Here is a 12,431-nt window from a genome sequence, read left to right on the forward strand (position 1 = left end):
TTTTTATTGTTTCATGTTTGACAAGGAATTGAATTATCCATACCTTGATGACATCTTCCTGTTTTTCCGGTGTTGGTTCCAGATACTATTTGGACACCAGCCATGTTTCTTGATTTTCTACCCTCATCTCTCTACCCCAACCCCCAGTGAAAATGACAGTAAGATTAAATCCTGTCTTAAATGTCACAGAACTTCTTTTTCATTCCTTCAGTCAAATAATAGCATTAGTATGAAAGAAAATAGTTGAGCCTCTAATTTTTTTTCTAAAACTTAATTTTTCTTATTCTAAACTTGACAAACATCATCAACCATGAACATTTGCATATGCAAAGAATAGAAAAAAAAGGAATAGTATATGAAACAACAGATCCTAATCACAAGCCCTTTAAAAGAACTATATAATAAATTCAATAAATTAATTCCAAAACTGTTCAGCTTATTTGTACTTTCTTCTATTCTTTCCAATGCATTTTTAAAAAACCTTTCTTTTTCTGTTATTGCCATCACCAGTTTCCCCTTAAAAAAAAATAAAAAGCCTTCCTTTTTTATAACCATAGTCAAACTATGTTATAGAATATTGTTGTTCTATAAGAAATGACCAACAGGATGATTTCAGAGATTTATATGAACTGATGCTAAGTGAATGAGCAGAACCAGAAGATCATTATATGAGGCAACAACAAATCCATACAATAGCAATATCTAAAAACATCTTCGGCATGTCTGGAATATAAAATCTGTCTGAAGAACATGTTTGAATATCACGAGTCTCCAGGAATTGTGATTGGTCATTGCATTGATCAGAATTTTTAACATCTTTCCTTTTTTTTTTCTTTTCAACATTGTGATTATACGAATTGTTCTGCTGGTTCTGCTTACTTCATTTTGCATCAGTTCATACAAGTCTTTTCAGATTTTTCTGAAATTGAACCATTTATTTCTTACAGTGCAATAAAATTCCATTATATTTATACTTCAATATTTTATTCAGCTATTCTCTACTTGATGAATACCTCCTTTAAAATTATTTGCTATTTTGTTATAGCAAAAAAAAATGTTCCTTTTAATAAAGTTAACTCCTTTCCTGCTCCTTTGATTGGCTTATAATATGTTTCTATGAATCTTGGTGATGTATCCATTTGTTACTTATTGTGGCATATGGTATGATATGTGGACATAAATTCCCTTTCTACCAAATTGCTTCCCAATTTTGCAAGCATTTTTTGTTAACTAGAAAATTCTAATTATTCTTATATATTCTAATTCTTGTCAGTGGGTTTATTGAACACTAAGCTATTATATTTTCTAACTTCTGGGTTTTCTGTCTCTAATTTCTTGTATTAATAAATTTTTCCATTTTAAAAAATCAATATTAAATAGTTTTGATCATTGTTGATTTTTAATGAAGCTTGAGAATGGATACTTTTAAACTCTCTTGCTTCCTAGTTTTTTCCTTCATCATTTCCTTTAATATCAATCATTTGTACTTCCAGATAAATTTGTTGTGTTTTTTTGTGTCTAGTTTTATGAGGTGACCCTTTTGTAGTTAGACTGATACGGCACTCAATCTGCATATTAAGTTACATAATATTATAATTTTTATTATATTGGATGTAGGAATCAGGTCTCAAAGTATATTACACAGCAATAATGATCAATACTATTTAGTATTGGTTAAAAAATAGAGAAGTGTATTACTAGAAAGATTAGGCACATAAAATACAGAAGAATGAACACAGAGAAAGAAATTGAAAGACACCAACTTCTGGATTAAGAAATCACTATTTGATAAAAAAAAGTGTAGGAAAATTGGAAAGCAGTCTGGCAGAATTAAGCATAGACCAACACTTCACACCATATACCAAGATAATGTATCCATTTGGCAAATTAGAGGATCAAGGAGGAAATGATCTTACATATTTATGGATGGGAAAAGAGTTCAGAAAGGATAGAGAAAATCACAGAAGATAAAATGGCCAGTTTTGATAATGTAAAATTTTTAAAGTTTTGAACAAACAGAATCAATGAAGTTAAAATTAGAAATCAAAAGAGGTAACAAGGAAAAAAATCTTCATAGCAAGTTTCTGCAATAAATGTCTAATGTCCTAGATTTATGTGGAACAAATTCAAACATAAATTGACAAAGTAAATAGTTTGTTTTCAAAAGAAGAAATCCAAGAATCTATAGCCACATGAAAAATGGTTTCAAATCATTAATAATTTGAGAAAGGTAATTAAAGCAACTCTGAAGTTCGTTTTTTTTTAAATCTTTAGTTCTGCTTCATGACTATAAAATAGTCAAAAGTGAAGGAGAGAAAAGGAATAGAAAATGACAGTTATTAGAGGAATTGATGGGAAACAGTCACACTAATGCAATATTAGGGGAGCTGTGAATTGGTCCAGCCATTTTGGAAAACAATTTAGAACTATATCCAGAAAGTCAGTGAGATTTTTCAGTACTCTCAGTGATCTTGATTTATTGTCATCACATAATTAATGGCCTATAGAGCCCTGATTACACATGTTTCTTAGATGGCAAAATGACACATTCTCCCTTTCATAATCCAGACCTGCCTCAGGCTGGTTTGGTGCTTCAGGTTTCTTGTCAAAATAAAATGAGACTCTTGTAGATCATCTAACAGTTAACAAAATGAGCTTTATTTAGCCATAGCTGAGAAGGGACATTTAGCAAAGACATGATAGATTCATTTAAGTGCATCTTCTCTCCTTTGTTGGTCATGATGATCTGCTGGTCAGAAGCCAGAGAGGAGGAGTCTTGGGTGACCTTTTCTTTTCTTTTCCTTTCTTTTCTTTTTTCATTTACGCCAACAGTAAGTTATACCACTAGCCCAGGCCTTAGTTCATTGAGCCAATTAAGTCTTGAGAACCATTTCAATACTTTTAAAGGAAAACCTAGCTTAACTGCGTGGGGTTGTTTCAACAATTGTTCCCAAGGGAGAGTTTGTTTTTCCTATATTTGTATCACCAGTACTTAACACAGTGCCTGTCACATAGTAACTTAATAGTATCTTAATATAAGCCTATCTATCCATCTAGCTATGTATCCATCTATCTGTCTAAATATCTTTCTTTCTTTTTATATATCTAATAATTGTGTATGTTGGCTTGCTTCTGTTTATTTTATTCTGCCCCAGTTTATATGTAGTCCCTTGTTTCTCTGAATTTCTCATATTCATCATTTTTATACTACATTAATATTCTAATTACATTCATATCCCACACTTGATTCAGCTATTTCTCTAATTGATGGCCACTAGACTTTGTTTCAAGTTTCATGTTACCATAAAAAATGTCTTGCTGTGAATATCTGTATCGATTTTCCACAAAGTTTGTTCTTTAACACTTCAATCACTTTCCTAAACTAGGACCCTCCCATTTGGCCCAGAATGTTGTGATTAAAAGTTAGAAAATTCTCAAAGGCTGATTCAGAGTGCAATGACCAAGTGTCAGTGCTAAGGGAATAGTCAAATGTTTCAAAGAGAAGTAGCCTTCAAACTACTCTCTAGTCTTCATCTGCAGACCTTCTCCCATTCCCATCCACTACTGTTTATTCCCCATTGGTTAGTAAACTTCCACCCCTTCCTACTTTCCCAGTCCCTGTGATAACTGAATCCTCAATTGAATTGAATTATTCTTTCACTACAGATAGGTTTGGGTCCTGTTTCCAAGGTTTCCATGAACTCTCTTAGGATCTGTCCTTTAACTGGAGAAACTGTACTCTGATTAAACTAAGCTCTTCTCATTTGCCCGGGGATGTAATACTAGGGAATTCCTGCATCATAATGAAATGCAAATGAGTTCGAGCCAACTCAGTTATTAATAGCTGTGAATTCCCAGGATTTGGAGCCAGTTCAACAACCAACCAGCTGTTGCTTTGCAATGGTAGCTGAGCTGTGGGCTGGGCCCTGGGGGATGTTTCCCTAAAATAATTAGTTCTTCACTCTCTTGCTTTGGCATCCCTAATTGTGAAGGGTAGACTGAAATGGAAGGACAGATATGGAGTAGGAGTTATCTCTGGAGCAAAGAGAGCTGAAGAAGACACAGGAGGGCAGGAATGCATCAGTTTTTTGGCAAATGATTCCATTCTCTTTTCCCTGGGATTCCATTAGGGAAGATACTGTACTCATTAAGAATAGAGAAGGCTTAGGAAGAAAAGCTTCTGTTCAGTCCTAGAAACAAATATAGGATTTGCCCAGGAGAAATATGGTTTTTAAGATGCTGTCTCATCCTCCCAAAGATGTCTGATGGACTGTGAGATTATAAAATGAGCCTATTCCATCTTGAAGATTAAAAAAACACTGAGGCACAGAGAACAGTCTAATTATTTTATTTTTGCACATGTTCAAATATGCAAAAAATAGTAAATCTTTATGGAGTCTTTCACTATATGAGGTATTTGGTATACATTAAAGTGAACTGTGTCCTCAAAGAGTTCTTGTTATGATAGGAAAGACAGCATAGACATTGAACATAGTTTCAATGAAATTATAAATTGCCTGACATTGGCCAGATGTAAAAATAACTTCTGTAGTCATCTAGTCATTTTCCTGAATTCAAATGTCTCTTCAGACACTATTTGTATGATTCTGTTTGCCTCGATTTCCTTATCTGTAAAATGAGCTAGAGAAAGAAATAGCAAACTACTCCACTATTTTTGCCAAGAAAACCTCAAATGGGGTCATGAAAAGTCAGACATGATTGAACCAACTGAACAACAGTAAAGAACAGGGCCAGAGATAAGGCAAGGAGGCATTCCAAGCATAGGGGATAGAGCATGAGTATGGGAGATAGAATGTAGTGAATGGTGAACATGGATGAAGATGGGTAATAGATAATGAGACTAGAATGGGAGTCAGCACATAAAGAGCTTTAAGTGCCAAACAGTACTTAATATTTGATCCTAGAGATAAGAGAGAGCCATTGGAATTTATTACATAGGGAAATGTCATGGTTAGCTCTGTGCTTTAGGAAGATGAGTTGGGTAGTTATATGGAGGATGGATTTGAAAGAGGAGAAACTTGAAGTAGGGAAGACAATTTGGAAGATATTGTAAAAGTGTAGGTTAAAGATGAATAATCCATTGCCTGTCGTCAGCTCAGGTGACTTGGTAGAATTCCTTTATTCATTGTCTAAATTATATTACAAGGAAATAATGATATGCATAAACCACTGAACTTTATGTTGTATGTTAAAATTAGTGAAGCATTTCTATACATCATCTCATTTGTTTCTCACAAACTTGAGGTAAATATTGCAAATGTAACTATTTCCAGCTAAGTAGTGTTGTGATTAGAGTTCTGGCTTTGGAGTTAAAAAGACAAGTTCAAACCCTACCTCAGACATGTGAGTTGTATTGCCCCGGACAAATCACTTAACCATTCAGCCTCAGTTTCTCATCTATAAAATGGGGGTAGTAGTAGCACCTACATCCTAAATGTTATTGTGAGGATCTGAGACAATATTTTTAAAGTGCTAATAAAGAACTATGTACATACTAGCTATTGTTATTAACAGATGAGGAAATTGAGGCTTTGGGAAGTTAAATAAATTTCTGAGGGTTATAAAATTAGAACTCTAAAGTGTTGGAGGTGAGATTTTTAACCCAAGTCTTGACTAATAATAGGTAAGTTTTATATGTTGTAAATCAGCTCATAACACAGGCACTAGAACTAGAACTGAGGACAACCTGCATTGCAGGTATATATTAAAGTAGATATAATCTTGGATCTGGTCCACTTTGTCTCCAGAGACTCCACTTTTTGTGGAGGGGGATAGGCTGGGAGATACCCTGCCAAGAACTTCTTGAGGGAGCGGTAATCTGCAACCAAGATGATGCTGGTTCCCTGATTCTTCCTTTGTTTTTCTGTCTTCATTCTCCTTTCAGTCTAGAATATATATCACATCAGATAGTGTTCACCTTAGGATATTATGTTTTTGGTCTTTACTCCCCACCTTCCCCTTCAGAAGAAAAACCCCTTTCCCCATTAGTCTAAAGGGAAACTGTCCAGTACCAGCTTAGGAAGGATCTAATATCTTATTTTGCTTGTTCCTACCAAAAAGTAATGAAATAAAAGTCACAGTTAGATTGCCAACATTTTTCAGGGCAAGTGGTGAAATGGAAATCAGATAAGTTATGTGGATTAGGGTAAATGGTTATGAAATGTGATAAAATATCGGTTCTACAAAGGACAATTCCACTGGAGAAGTCTGCTTTTAGCAATTTCTAGGGTACAAGTGTTAAGAATCAAGGGATATGTTGAAGAGTTCATTTTTTCTCTCTGAAACCCCGATTTGTTGCTTTTCCAGTATTTCTCAAGTCTAATCTCACTTCAGGCATATATCACCAGTGAAGTCAGAAATCTCCTAGCCCAATCAGGGATCATTTCTTCTACATACATAACAATCAGCTATCATGTAGGCTATCTTTATTTTATCTTTATTTATTTTTCTTTATTTCCCCCAGTCTAGTCAGGGATGCTTCTCTTTCTACAAGCAGGGATTTTCTTGGATTTATTTATTTATTTACCACATAGGCTATCTTTTCCTGCAATCCTTGAGCTCTTTAGTCCCTTTGTTGTGCTCAGCAGAAGGTGGTTTAGTTACTGCAAGTGCCTGAGCTAGTTAAGTGATGAAATGAATAGAGCAGTGGATTTGGCCTCTGGAAAATCTAAGTTCAAATCTGCCCTCAGATACTTACTAGAATCTAGTTGTGTGATTCTGAGCCAAGTAACTTAATTTCTTCCTGCCTTAGTTTCCTCAGAAAAAGGGGATAATAATAGTGCCTACTTCTGAGAATTGTTAAATGAGATAATACACATAAAATGCCAGCACATAGTAAATAAATGCTTCCTTCTATATTCCTAGAGCATTTTGAAGTTTTCATAGCCCTTTTATCTCTTTTGATCTTCATGTTAACTCTGGGAGTGCTCAGGATTACTGCTTAATAAATGTCTAAGACAGAATTGGAACTCAGGTCATCTTGATTCCAAGACCAAAACTATTTATTTTGCCACCTAACCATGATGCCTGTCTTAAGATCAGACATTATTAGACTTTTTTTGTGTCATGGACCCCTTTTTGATGAAATCTATTGGCCCTTCTTAGAAGTTATGTTTTTAAATGGATAAAACAAAGGCAAAGAATCACCATGGAAATTATATTGAAATATAGTTATCAATATTTAAAAATTAAAACAAATTCTTGAAGCTCAGATGAAAAACTTTTGCTCTAGATCAGTGGTTCTCAAACTTTTGTTTTCGGTGTCTTTATCCTATTAAAAATTATTGAGGATCTCTCCAAAGCGTTTTTGTTTATCTGGATTATATTTATAGACATTTACCATATTGGAAATAAAAAATATTTTTGAATCTGTAGACCTTCTAAAAGGGTTTTAGAGATCCCCAGGATTCCCTAGGCCATACTTTGAGAACTACTGCTCTAGATCAGTGGTTCTCAAACTTTTGTTTTCAGTATCTTCATCCTATTAAAAATTATTGAAGATCTCTCCAAAGCGTTTTTGTTTATCTGGATTATATTTATAGATATTTACCATATTGGAAATAAAAACCATTTTTGAATTTGTAGACCTTCTAAAAGGGTTTCAGAGATCCCCAGGATTTTCTAGACCATACTTTTGAGAACCATTGCTCTAGATAATGACTATCACAAAATCAGATGGGAGCAATATTTTAAATTTTATCCCTTTTAGCAACAATTCTATGTATACCATCCCTAATTCCTTCCTACTAAAGTTCTTTGGGGGGAGAGTCTGGTCTGGGATTAGGGTGAAGGTGTGGCTGGCATGGGGGGGGGAGAATTGGAGAAAAGATGGAATCTATTTTAAGGTTTGTTTTTCAGTCATGAACTGTCATGTTCTTCATCAACGTGGATTCTAGATTAATTAGCCTGTCCTGGCAGGTGCCCGTCAGGGAGAGTTGCCAACTTCTAACTATGATGCCTCTCTAATATTTGATTTGATCCATGTGGAGAGAACAACATATCTCCCATCAGCCCTAAACACCACATTGTGTACTTGCTGTATAAGGAAAGAATGTTCTGTCGGTTCCACTGTTAAACTTAAATAGCCCCTTTCCACAAGACATAGGAACCCTTGAAAGGTCCTTGGGGTTTGAGGATGTGAGATTTTGTAAGTTCCTTAATGAGCCTGTGTATTGTTAGCATTAAATGGGAAGTGTTAGCTAAAATCTCCACTGTTTACTCCCCAAAGTGAAGCACTGGCTCTTTGCCTTCCTCTGTATTTCATGGTGGCTAATACAAGCCAATGAGAAAACCCAGTTAAAATCAATGTTGCTATCCTATCCACTTGAGAAATTTCTGATTAGAAAGGGCAGGACAAAGTGGGATTGATACTTTATCCACAATTATGGAAGTTAAAGCTAGAAGAAAGCCAAGGGATCATTAAGTCCAATTTCTTCATTTTATCGATGAGGAAATTCAGACACACAGACTTGATTTGATACAAATCTTCAGATACAAACTGAGTGGCTATAACTGAATATCTCATTCACACCCACTCTTTTACTTCATTTTTATCATCAAGCATTGGTCCATAGCAGTTGTGGCCCTGTAGGTTTTGTACTATTCAGGTGAAATATGCTAGTCCCCTAAGGGAGGAAAATGTGGAAAGTGAGAAATGGAGCAACCATGGGAGGTGAAGAAGAATTGACTGACTTGGAATTTCAAGTGCATGATGATGTTAATACCCATACTCATTCTTACTGATTCTACCACCCTCTTTTATTCTTTCCAGTCAGTATTATGTTTGTATGTATATGAGGAGATGTGAAAACCTGTTGTGAAAACTTTTGTTTCCAAGGTATATATGTCAGGATAGCTGACTGCCATTCCTTTTCTCTTCCTACCTTCTTTACCAAGTCTAGCACGGAGGAATGAGGAATTGGGTAAAATCTAATTAGTCCAAGTATTCCTAAATGTGTTTTTGTAAACTGGTAGAGAGTTCCACTCAAATTCAAATCTCTTTACCTAAACATGCAATCGTTTTAGAAGAACATGTGGCCAGAGACTGAGCCTGTCTCTTCCATCTGCTGTTCCTGTTGTCAAGCTATTTCAGTTAAGAGCAAAATTATTTCTATTACTCATTTTCTGATATGGCAGCCTCTGTTTACTGATCTTGGGCTATTTAGAAAGGGAACCCATATAAGAAAGAGGCACCTTTGGCATAGAGAGGAAGTTGAATTAGTTCTTAATAAACATTAGAGTCCTATTACAAAATTCAGTTAATATAATGGCTTATTTGCATGCTGTTTTGCAAAGGATTTGCATACTTATAGAATGTACAGGAACAAGCTTGATCCTTTCTTCATGGTCACTAGTTGCACTCTCCATTGAAAGTCTAGAAAGAAAAGCAGTAGAGTTCCAATTGTTCAGTGATGAAGAGAGCCATCTATACCCAGAAAGAGAACTGAGGAAACTGAGTGTGGTTCACAACATAGCAATTTCACTCTTTTTCTTGTTGTTGTTTGCTTATATTTTATTTTGCTTCTTTTTTTTTCCTCTACAGCTTGATAATTGTATGTATGTATGTGTATATATATATATATATTTTTTTTTCCTACCATGTTTAACATATATTGGACTACTTGCCATCTAGGGGAGGACATGGGGGAATGGGGGGAAAATTGGAATACAGGATTTTGCAAAGGCTAATGTTGAAGAATTGTCCATTGTCCTTTGTTTTGAAAAATTAAAATTTAAAAAAAGTGATGGACAGATATCATGTGGACAGATTTTTTTCCCTCCAGAAGATCATAGTTTTTTTTTTAAGGTCCAAAACAGGCCTCAAAGATTATGTAGTCCAGTTCTCTCATTTTACAAATAAAGAAACAGATCCAGTAGGGGAAGAAAAAGGGGAAGATCTCACCAGCTTAGGGACAAGCTCAAACAGAAGTTCCAGGCAAGAATTTATTGGTGATGGGGGGACTTCAAGAATTTATCAAAGATTGCACAACCATTGAGGAAGAGGAGAACAGAAAGAAAGATTTTCATATTTTTCCTGTTCCAGTGCTTTTTCTTCTTTTCACCTCTCTCTCTGTCTCTGTCTGTCTCTGTCTGTCTCTGTCTCTGTCTCTCTGTCTCTCTCTCTCTCTCTCTGTCTCTTACACACACACACACACACACACACACACACACACACACACACACACATTTCCAAATACATGCAAAGATAGTTTTCAACATTCACCTTTGCAAAATATTGTGTTTCAAATTTTTCTCACTACCTTCTCCTTTCTCAATTAATCCGATATAGTCAACCTCTCTCTTGAAGTTGATATTCACTTCTCAAGAAGTAGTAGAAAATAAACAAATTCTATTTTCCTCATAACCAAAAAGGAATCCTTACTGTACATACTCTCTGAATAAACCTGTAAAGAGGCAGAACCCATCACCTTCCAAAATAGCCCTTTTCACATCTCAATATTTTAATTGTTAGCAAGTATTTCTGAATATCAGACTTAAATTTTTGTTTTTCTAACTTTCACATCTTGTTCCTGATTTTGATTTTGCTCTCTGGGGCCAAATAGAATAATCTTTCATATGATAATCCCTTCTAATACTTAAGTGCAGATAGCTATCATGACATCTGTAGTTCTGTCTCCCTCCAGGCTAAACATTCCATTTCCCTGAATTGATTCTCATAGAACATGGACTCAAAGTATTTTATTATTCTGATCATCTACCTGTGGATTCTCTCCAGTTTATCAATGATGTTCTTTAGATGTTTGTCAGGCTTGCCTGACACTTGATGACCCCATTTGAGATTTTCTTGGCAAAGATGCTGGAGTTGTTTGCCATTTCCTTCTCCAGATCATTTTTCAGAGAAGACAAACAGCATTAAGTGATTACAGGGCTAGTAAGTGTCTGTAGCCAGATTTGAAATCAGAAAAGTGAATCTTCCTGATTCTAAGCCTAGTGCTATATCCACTGCATCACTTTGCTGCTCACATTTTTTCCACAGCACTACTAATAGTAATACTAATAGCTAATGGCAATAGATTGACTTTATATAGTGGTTTCTGGTTTGCAAAGTGCTTTACAAATATATCATTTTATCCTCACAATAACCCTAGATGATAGACCTTTTCATTATTTCCATTTTTCTAGGTAAAGCTGTGGCATTTTCCATTAGTCCAGTTCATTTTGGATGAAGTTATGCTGACATTTTGTAGTCACTTTTTCCTTTTCTCAATATTTACCTAGCATCTCTTTAACTATCTGTCATTGCAGAGGACTGAAATATAAATTCTGATACAATAAGATTAAGTCAACTTTGCTGGTTTTGCAATGGTGACTGTTGAAAACTATCTTTGCATGTATTTTGAAAAATAAAAAGATACTATTATTATTATTATTAAAATGTCAACCTTTCTGGCCTAGACTTTGCAGACTATTTTCTCTTCGATTTTGAAAATCAGGACAAGATTTGCCTTTCTCCAATCTTGTGCTACCTCTTCTGTTTTCCACAGTCGTTCAAATATTACTGATAGTGGCTCAGCCATCACATCTGCCAGTTCTTTCAATATTTCAGGATGCCATTCATCTGGATCAGCTGCTTATTTACAGTTTCCCCTCCACCAGTTTCCTATGCCTTTTTCAGAGGACTATCCAGGTCCATGTATGGGTGTGCTGGCTTCCTTGTTGTGATTCCACTTTCTGCCTCTGCTGGTTTCTATGTTTACTCAAAGTTATACTGGTTTTTTTTTGGTGAAACTCTTCTACCAGGCCTTAACAGCTTAAAGCCCTTCAAAGAACAACTTTAATAATGTGGAATTTGTTGATTTGTAGCTTTTGTTATTGCTCATGAGCATGACTTTTTGTGACCCCATTTGGGGTTTTCTTGGCAAAGATAATTTGCAAATTTGCAAATTCCTTTCCTAGCTCATTATAGAAATAAGGAAATTGAGGCAGATAGGGTTAAGTCACTTGCCCTGGATCAAACAGCTAGTGAATACCTGTTGTGAATTTTGAATTCAGATCTTCCTGACTCTAACCACTGTGCTAGTTCATTGCCCCCCCTGAAATGACATGAAATTTCCAAAAAACTTCTTGAATTGGTGGAAAATGAAGACAAGAAGGCAGTACAATACTTTATTATTATTTAAAATAAGTTCTACTTATTTGAGCATAATCTTAACAAAGAAATGAGAAGGCACCAAGATAAGCCTATATTTTCTTGGATGATCTCCTCATTAGGAAAGATTTTAATTGAAAGGCTGTCTTATGTGGAAGGGAAGGCTTTCTGCTAATTTGGGAAATACTTCTGTTGATTCCTAGTTCTGACATTTAATGTAGTCACTTAATGATTATTTTCAATCTTAGTTTCCTCATCTGTAAAATGGGAATAATAATATTTTATAATGTCTTTTAAGATT

The 12,431-nt window shown here is 35.0% G+C and overlaps 1 protein-coding gene across 1 annotated transcript in view; it reads left to right on the top strand.

Moving 5' to 3' along the window:
- Positions 1–12,431, top strand: part of PITPNC1 (phosphatidylinositol transfer protein cytoplasmic 1) — a 361,819-nt gene that overhangs the window by 148,549 nt on the left and 200,839 nt on the right. The window lies entirely within an intron of this gene.

This window comes from Antechinus flavipes, chromosome 4 (genome assembly GCF_016432865.1).
Source record: "Antechinus flavipes isolate AdamAnt ecotype Samford, QLD, Australia chromosome 4, AdamAnt_v2, whole genome shotgun sequence".
Classification (NCBI taxonomy): Eukaryota; Metazoa; Chordata; class Mammalia; order Dasyuromorphia; family Dasyuridae; genus Antechinus; species Antechinus flavipes.